This window comes from Monodelphis domestica, chromosome 3, assembly GCF_027887165.1.
Source record: "Monodelphis domestica isolate mMonDom1 chromosome 3, mMonDom1.pri, whole genome shotgun sequence".
Classification (NCBI taxonomy): domain Eukaryota; kingdom Metazoa; phylum Chordata; class Mammalia; order Didelphimorphia; family Didelphidae; genus Monodelphis; species Monodelphis domestica.
This window is the reverse complement of record NC_077229.1, coordinates 390,950,380-390,959,919: the sequence shown is the minus strand read 5'-3', so window position 1 is coordinate 390,959,919 and position 9,540 is coordinate 390,950,380. Positions and strand designations below refer to the sequence as shown.

Sequence of the window (9,540 nt, the reverse complement as noted above, 5' to 3'; positions counted from 1 at the left end):
CATTCTTGAAACAGTAAACAACAATGTTGTGGATAGTTGTAATAGAAGGATTTGAGAGGGGAACAAGGGGTAATGGAAGGAGAGAGGGAAATGGGGAGAGGAGAGAGAAGATTCTTCTTCCCCTCTCTTTTTCTGGGAGAGAGGTAGCCAAGTCTTGTCCCCCTGACAGAGGAAATGTCTCCCCAGAGATGGAGGACACCCACTGTCACTTCCCTTCAGAAACCTGGGGTCACCCCATTATTGAGGAGAGATGTTGTTCCTTGGGTTAGGCAGTTTGGATCCCTGGGATCCTGAACTAACCTTCCCCTTTTGGGGAGAGATGTGTTTCTCCTCAAATCTTCTGTCCCCTTTCCTAGCATCAGAAACCAACCAGAACTAATTCTAAAGTAGTAAAAAATTTATTTGGGTTCACACAAGGAAAGAGAGGTAGGGGTGTCAGGAAAGGAAAGTGGGGAGTAGGAAACCCTAATACTGGTTCCCTCTGGGAGACTTACTTCCAAGTTCTCAGGGTTCATGAACCCTCCTCTGGCCAGCTGCTGGTTGATCCCTATTCCTCAGCTAACTAGCTTTTAATTCAAGTATAGGAACAGGTCAAGGAGAGAGAGGAAATTCAGGGAGAGAGAGACATCTCAGGGAAAGATCTGGATGACTCTGGGCAGCATGAGTCCAAATCCAAAACCCCCTTGAGAATTCTGATAGCTGTTCTTGAAGAGTCTTAGTGGAGGTGTTTTCAGGTCCCTGAAGGAATAACAGGTCCCATATTGATGGGCTCTTTCTTAGCTTCTAGGAAAACCTCTTTTCCTCCTCTACCTGCCAGGTTGGAAGACCTTTGACAGTTGGAGCTTCTCTCTCTCTGCCCCTCCTCTGCTGCTCTTCAGCTGATCTCTCTTTCAGTTTGGCTTCTCATTGCAACCCCCTGGATCTCTATTTCTTATATTACAGAGTCCATTAGGAATGTAATGGTGGGGAGTAGAACAAAAGAACCATTGGGGGAAATTAGAATATAGGAATGACAGTTGGAAACTGAATAAGAACTTCTGGGAAGTTCTCCTGAGGTCTTGAGTGCTGAGACACAGAAGGGAGTGGAAGGAGGAGTTGTTTCTCTGTGTCATTTCAAGACACCTGTGGAGATTTGTCACTGACAGATGTAAAAATTAAAATTAGTCTCAATAAATAAAAATATTATATTTTAAGAGATGTATTAATGATCATTAGAAATCAAGTAATAAAGAAGATACAAAATAAAGACCACAAGCCCATGGCCGATCAGCCAGTTCAAACACCCACCTTACCACCACCAAGCTTGGGACAGGAAGTAAAGAGGTGGGACCTTCCACATCCCTGCCTAATATAATATATCTACAGGAAGTACATAATAACAGGAAGTCCGTGGGCTCCTGGAAAATGTAGTTCGTTTTTTAGGGTAACAGATTTTCAATTATACACAGAAATCCTAACATCAAGGATTTCTGTTTAAACATTGCTGGTTCCTGTCAAGAAACCTAATTTCTTCAAAGACTTTAATTCCATGAATCATTGAGATACTGGACTCAAATTTGTGAGCAGTGTTCTCCCCTGTTCTACCTCTCCCCTTGCTATGAGAAAACCTTGTACTTCAGAATTAGATTATTTTTAAAAGATTTATGGCAACCTACAATCCCTCTAACCTCTATCCCTTTGCCCCAATCAACAATTAAATCAAATAAGCAGTAAGATAGGGAATTCAATCTCATTTATTTACAACTAGAGAGTAAACCCATTGGCAGAATCTATCTTGTTGCCAGTTTTCAAAAAGACATGAGGGGGAGGCCTGTGAGTGTCCCAAAGCAGTGCATAACCAGATTGAGGTCCCTCATACCTCTAGTTGTAGAGAAGACTACCTCTCTGCCTTTGAGGGATGACACAACCATAGAGGGGTAAGCCTCCACAAGGGAGATCTCCATTTTGTCTCCTTCAAGTAATCGGGGGACACTGGGAGGCAGTAGTGAGGAAGCCATTTTTCATCAACCATTTCCTCACTGCCTTCAACTCTCATTTCTCCATCTAAGGAATGTGAGTCACCCAAAATTATAGGTAGTATACACTATGAAACATGAAAGGGTAAAAGAATCACAAAATCATAAATTTAGACATGAAAGAGTCCTTAGAAGTCTCAAGGACTAGTACAATCTCTTCTTTCCCATTTATTCCTGAATTTCAAAAATCAATATAATTCAGTGTCCTTTCTCAGCAAACTCCAGGCCTTCTTGGATATGAACTGCAAGAGCAAAATATGAGAAGTGATGAAAAGCTGTGGTCACAGAATCTGAGATAATGAGGTAAGAGATGCAGCAGTATGCCAGCCTATTCTCCTTGGACAGGTAGGAACCAAGAAATGAAGGGTTCGAAAGCCTGACATCAAAACATTTCCATTCCATCCAAATAACAGTCACTTTTTGTTATGATTGTGGATTAGATGTCTATATTTGTGTTAGATCTTTATGTAATGGCTGTAAAGATTAAAATTTAGGAATATATGGGGAGACTAGGGCAGGTAGAAATTAGTTTCTCTCTGCAAGGAGTATTATATTTTTTTAGAGGTTTATTAAAGGCTAAAGATTAAAGAAAATACAGAATAAGAAAAAATACGTGCCTAGGCCAGATAACCTCACATCACGGAAGAGACGCATCTGCTCCAAAATGGAAGTCCAAAAGAAGACCCAAAAACCTTTGCCACCAGCTTAAATCCTTCCTCGATCTCAGCCCACCTCAGAATTCCCGTGAGATTACAAAGCATTTTTGGGGAAGTGGAGCAAGGCTTGTGGAGATTGTAGTCCTGTATTCGAGTCTATTTTTTACATGGCAAAGAAAATGTAGTATTAGTCAAAAGGAAGTTAAAATCTTGTACAGAAAATCAAAGCAGGCTCAGGAAAAGAGGTCATCCCAGGGCTCAGAGATATTCATATATCAACATGATCATTATCAATGTTTTATGGTTCTCTCCTGCCTGAATTCATAAGACTGTAGGAATAGAATTATAGAAATCAGGGTGAGTTTAAGAGAAGTTGAAAGTTGTCTTTAAGGGGCTAGCATGGGCACATGCTCTGAACTCTGAGGAGAGGCTTCTGAAATGCATGAGGCAGAGGAGGAAGAGTTTGGAAATTAAAACTGTCTCTTCATGTCCTGAAGTCTTAGAGGAAGGAGGCTGCTTTCTGCTGATCCTTGATAACCAAACCTATTTATAAGAGAAGGGAAACCTTTCAATTTTCTGTGGAGGTACCTTTTCCACGGAAGAAACCCACCTAAAGAAGGTCTCTATATTCTATCAACACTGACTGAGAAGAAGTATTATCCAAAGTCTGTTGGTGTGTGGGCTGAGGTATTCACCTCAGGCTCGGTCCAGTCTGGGGTGAACTCAGGCAATTTGAGTTTATTCTTAGCCAACTTGGAGAAACTATTAACAACCAGATAAACCATCAAGGGAGGATTTTAGTTTCAGGTAGCATGGAGAGGGTTTGGGGATACTTAATCAGAAGCAGGGAGTAATAGGGAGCTTCAAGATCTTGAAGAGTCCATCTTGTGATGGGCATGGAGGGAAGAGGGAAGTATTAGAACTTAGAGATTAGGGCATCCTTCTTCTTTACCCTTTATTAATCAATAAATCAATTACTGTTATGCCAAGAAGTTTTGGAAGACTGGTTTGCGCTCTGACCCTAATGTGGTAAGGCTCAATCTGTCTTCCTTCACTAAAGGGGACTTTGATATTTATAACCAGCCCAGTAAGTATAAAACCTAGTTCCCTAGGTTGTCTAACAATATCCATATACCTCAATTATAATCCATTACTTCAGGACCTAATGTAGAAGTGATGTTAAAAATTGTGAATGCAGAATGTGATGCTTAGACAGTGAAACTCAGGGTACCATCATTTTTTCCATCTTAAGGACATAAAAGCTTTAAAAACAGGCTGGGGAAGCTTCCGGGTAATCATGGCTGCAATCTAGACGCCACACGCTTCCTCTCCCCAGCACCGAACGAAATAGACTACATCAAAGGAGCATAAAATCCCCTTTGGAGGAACAGAAGGACTCCCCAGTACCCCACAGAGGCAAAGGTACGTGGGGCTTGAAAATTTCCACACTAAAATAAGAAGGAAAATCTTGCACAGAAAAGTGAACTGAGCCGCCCTTCCCCCACCCCACCTCCCCCACTAAACCAGAGTGAGCTACCTGAGCGCTCACCGGGACAGCGAGTGAGTGGGGAGCGTCTCTGTCTGGGGGGGCACTCCAGGGTCCTTGGGATCTGGGGACTGCCAGGAAAAAACGTCTCAGGGCGCTTTCACTGGAGAATCCAGCGGAACTGTACTTGGGGTGGGCTGCGCTGAACACCGCGTGCTGATTATCTGGGCGGAGCTGAATACCTGGGCTCAGAGGCTGGGAAGAACTAGTCTGAAGCAACCTAAATTCACAGAAAAACCGCTCTTATAACCCAGACCCCAGACCAAAAAGGAAAGGGGAATAAAACCACCAAAGGGATGGCTCACATGGCCCAAAATCAAGCCTCCAGGAAGAAAGGGAAAAAAGTGACTATTGAAAACTTTTATGGTGGAAGTACCCAAGGAAAAGAGGAGAATGAGGAGGAAATCCAAAAAAATTCAGAACACGCCTCCCAAAATGGAAACTATCAACAAGCTCTGGAAGATCTCAAACTGGAACTTATCCAAAAGATGGAAACCTTCTGGAAAGAAAAATGGGAGAAAGAGATCAGCTGTCTGACAGATAAGACTGCTCAATTGGAAAAAGAACTCGAAGCATCCAATAGAAGGGCAGACAAGGCTGAAAAGCAAAACCAGTCCCTAATGACCAGAATTAAGCACCTCGAAGAAAGTGAGATGATAAAACAGCAAGAATCAATAAAGCAAACCCAAATAATTAATGAATTGGAAGAAAACATAAAATATCTCACTGAGAAGGTCATGGACCTGGAGAACAGAGGAAGACGAGAAAATCTCCGTATCATTGGTCTCCCAGAAAAACCAGAGGTAAACAACAAATTGGATATTATTCTACAGGAGATTATAAAAGATTATAAAATTGCCCTCACGTTCTGGAGCAAGGGGGCAAAATAGAAATAGAAAGGATTCATAGAACACCTTCTATACTAAATCCCCAAAAGACAACGCCTAGGAATGTAATTGCCAAATTCAAGAGCTTCCAAGTAAAGGAGAAAATCCTACAAGAAGCCAAGAAGAAGAGCTTCAGATATAAGGGGACTCCCATAAGGATCACACACGACTTAGCGGCTAATACACTAAGAGACCGCAAAGCATGGAACACGATATTTAGAAAGGCAGGAGAGCTGGGTCTCCAACCAAGAATCAACTACCCAGCAAAACTGACTATATACTTCCAGGGGAAAGTATGGGCATTCAACAAAATAGAAGATTTCCAAGCATTTGCTAAGAAAAGACCAGAGCTCTGTGGAAAGTTCGATATCCAAGCACAGAAAGCAAGAGAAACATGAAAAGGTAAATATGAAAGAAAGGGAAAAGGAGATAAATCTTATCTTTCTCTTTAAGTCAAACTCTCTTCTATAAGGACTACATTTACATCAAATTATATATATTAATATGTGGGGAAAATGTTTTGTGTAACTCTCATAAATTGTATCATCATAAGAGTAGTTAGAAGAAACATGCATAGGGAAAGATTGGGGAATTAAGAAGATTTGGGGAAAGTTGGGGCAAAAAAAGGAAAAGGGAGGGGGGAACCGTGATAATACTAAGATTAACTTCAAGAATTAGGGGGGGAATCAATAGAATAAACTTTCCCATATAAAGATACACATGGGAAGGGGAGGGGAAGAACTCTCATATGAGAAGGAGAGGAAGAGAGCGTGAAGTAGAATTACTTAAACCTTACTCTCAGTGAAATCAAATCTGAGAGGGAAGAACATCTAGATCCAGTGGGATCCTGAATTCTATCTTATCCATTAGGGCAAGAAAGAAAGGAAAATTAAGGAGGGGGAGGGGAGAGGGAGTACAAAAAGGGAGGGAAGGAGAGGGGGGAGGGGAAGGGAGCATAAAAAGGGAGGGGCTAGAAAGGGAAGCATCTCAAGGGAGGGGACTAGGGGGACTGACCTAAAGTAAATCACTGGTTCAAAAGGAGAAAGCTAAAGAAGAAAGGTCAGAACTAGGGGAAGATATCAAAATGCCAGCGAATCCACAAATAACAATCATAACTTTGAACGTGAATGGGATGAACTCACCCATAAAACGCAGACAAATAGCAGATTGGATTAGAACCCCAAACCCTACCATATGTTGTCTTCAAGAAACACATATGAGACGGGTTGACACTCACAAGGTTAGAATTAAAGGTTGGAGTAAGACCTTTTGGGCCTCAACCGATAGAAAGAAGGCAGGAGTTGCAATCATGATATCTGACAAAGCCAAAGTACAAATAGACCTGATCAAAAGGGATAGGGAAGGTAAATATATTCTGCTAAAAGGAAGTATAGACAATGAGGAAATATCACTAATCAACATGTATGCACCAAATGGTATAGCATCCAAATTTTTAATAGAGAAACTAGGAGAATTGAAGGAGGAAATAGACAGTAAAACCATATTAGTGGGAGACTTGAACCAACCACTATCAAATTTAGATAAATCAAATCAAAAAATAAATAAGAAAGAGGTAAAAGAGGTGAATGAAATCTTAGAAAAATTAGAATTAATAGACATATGGAGAAAAATAAATAGGGACAAAAAAGAATATACCTTCTTTTCAGCACCACATGGCACATTCACAAAAATAGATCATACACTAGGTCATAGAAACATGGCACTTAAATGCAGAAAAGCAGAAATATTAACTGCAGCCTTTTCAGATCACAAGGCAATTAAAATATTGATCGGCAAGGGTACATGGAGACCCAAATCAAAAATTAATTGGAAATTAAATAACATGATACTCCAAAATCGGATAGTTAGAGAAGAAATCATAGAAACAATTAACAATTTCGTTGAAGAAAATGACAACGGCGAAACATCCTTTCAAACCTTATGGGATGCAGCCAAGGCAGTACTTAGAGGAAAATTCATATCCCTGAGTACATATATTAACAAATTAGGGAGGACAGAGACCAAGGAATTGGAAATGCAAATCAAAAAACTTGAGAATGAACAAATTAAAAACCCCCAGAAGAAAACCATACTAGAGATCCTAAAAATTAAGGGAGAAATTAATAAAATAGAAAGTGACAGAACTATTGAGCTAATAAACAAGACTAGAAGCTGGTACTTTGAAAAAACAGACAAAATAGACAAAGTACTGGTTAATTTAATTAAAAAAAGGAAAGATGAAAGGCAAATTAACAGCATCAAGGATGAGAAGGGGGATCTCACCTCCAATGAAGAGGAAATTAAGGCAATCATTAAAAACTACTTTGCCCAACTATATGGCAATAAATATACCAACCTAGGTGATATGGATGAATATTTACAAAAATATAAATTGCCTAGACTAACAGAAGAAGAAATAGTTTTCTTAAATAATCCCATATCAGAAAAAGAAATCCAACAGGCCATCACAGAACTTCCTAAGAAAAAATCCCCAGGGCCTGATGGATTCACCAGCGAATTCTATCAAACATTCAGAGAACAGTTAACCCCAATACTATACAAACTATTTGACATAATAAGCAAAGAGGGAGTCCTACCAAACTCCTTTCATGACACAAGCATGGTACTAATTCCAAAGCCAGGTAGGCCAAAAACAGAGAAAGAAAACTATAGGCCAATCTCCCTAATGAATATAGATGCAAAAATCTTAAATAGGATACTAGCAAAAAGACTCCAGCAAGTGATTAGAAGGGTCATCCACCATGATCAAGTAGGATTTATACCAGGGATGTAGGGCTGGTTCAACATTAGGAAAACTATCCACATAATTGACCACATCAACAAGCAAACCAACAAGAACCACATGATTATCTCAATAGATGCAGAAAAAGCCTTTGATAAAATACAACACCCATTCCTACTAAAAACACTAGAAAGCATAGGAATAGAAGGGTCATTCCTAAAAATAATAAACAGTATATATCTAAAACCATCAGCTAATATCATCTGCAATGGGGATAAACTAAATCCATTCCCATTAAGATCAGGAGTGAAACAAGGATGCCCATTATCACCTCTATTATTTGACATTGTATTAGAAACACTAGCAGTAGCAATTAGAGAAGAAAAAGAAATTGAAGGCATCAAAATAGGCAAGGAGGAGACCAAATTATCACTCTTTGCAGATGACATGATGGTCTACTTAAAGAATCCTAGAGACTCAACCAAAAAGCTAATTGAAATAATCAACAACTTTAGCAAAGTTGCAGGATACAAAATAAACCCACATAAGTCATCAGCATTTCTATATAATTCCAACACAGCTCAGCAGCAAGAACTAGAAAGAGAAATCCCATTCAAAATTACCCAAGACAAAATAAAATACTTAGGAATCTATCTCCCGAGACAAACACAGGATCTATATGAACACAATTAAAAACACTCTCCACACAACTAAAACTAGACTTGAACAATTGGAAGAACATTAACTGCTCACGGGTAGGACGAGCCAATATAATAAAAATGACCATCCTACCCAAACTCATCTATCTATTTAGTGCCATACCCATGGAACTTCCAAAAATTTTTTTTACTGATTTAGAAAAAAACATAACAAAGTTCATTTGGAAGAACAAAAGATCAAGGATATCCAGGGAATTAATGAAAAAAAATACAAAGGAAGGGGGTCTTGCAGTCCCAGATCTCAGACTATATTATAAAGCAGCGGTCATCAAAACAATTTGGTACTGGCTAAGAGACAGAAAGGAGGATCAGTGGAATAGACTGGGGGCAAGCAACCTCAGCAAGACAGTATATGACAAACCCAAAGATCCCAGCTTTGGTACAAAAATCCACTATTTCATAAAAACTGCTGGGAAAATTGGAGGACAGTGTGGGAAAGATTAGGCTTAGATCAACACCTCACACCCTACACCAAGATAAATTCAAAATGGATGAATGACTTGAACATAAAGAAGGAAACTATAAGAAAATTAGGCGAACACAGAATAGTATACATGTCAGACCTTTGGGAAGGGAAATACTTCAAAACCAAACAAGAATTAGAAAGAATTACAAAATGCAAAATAAATAATCTGGATTACATCAAATTAAAAAGTTTTTGTACAAACAAAACCAATGTAACCAAAATCAGAAGGGTAGCAACAAATTGGGAAACAATCTTCATAAAAACCTCTGACAAAGGTTTAATTACTAAAATTTATAAAGAACTAAATCAATTGTACAAAAAATCAAGCCATTCTCCAATTGACAAATGGGCAAGGGACATGAACAGGCAATTCTCAGCCAAAGAAATCAAAACTATTAATAAGCACATGAAAAAGTGCTCTACATCTCTTATAATCAGAGAGATGCAAATCAAAACAACTCTGAGGTATCATCTCACACCTAGCAGATTGGCTAACATGACAGCTATG

The 9,540-nt window shown here is 39.3% G+C and overlaps 1 long non-coding RNA gene across 1 annotated transcript in view; it reads left to right on the top strand.

Moving 5' to 3' along the window:
• The first annotated feature begins 1,198 nt into the window (after positions 1 to 1,198).
• The window catches only part of LOC103095282 (uncharacterized), a 30,517-nt gene continuing 22,175 nt past the window's right edge, over positions 1,199 to 9,540 (top strand). The window contains exon 1 of the long non-coding RNA XR_464077.3: positions 1,199 to 2,318. This is a non-coding gene — a long non-coding RNA (uncharacterized LOC103095282). The remainder of the gene's footprint in view (positions 2,319 to 9,540) is intronic.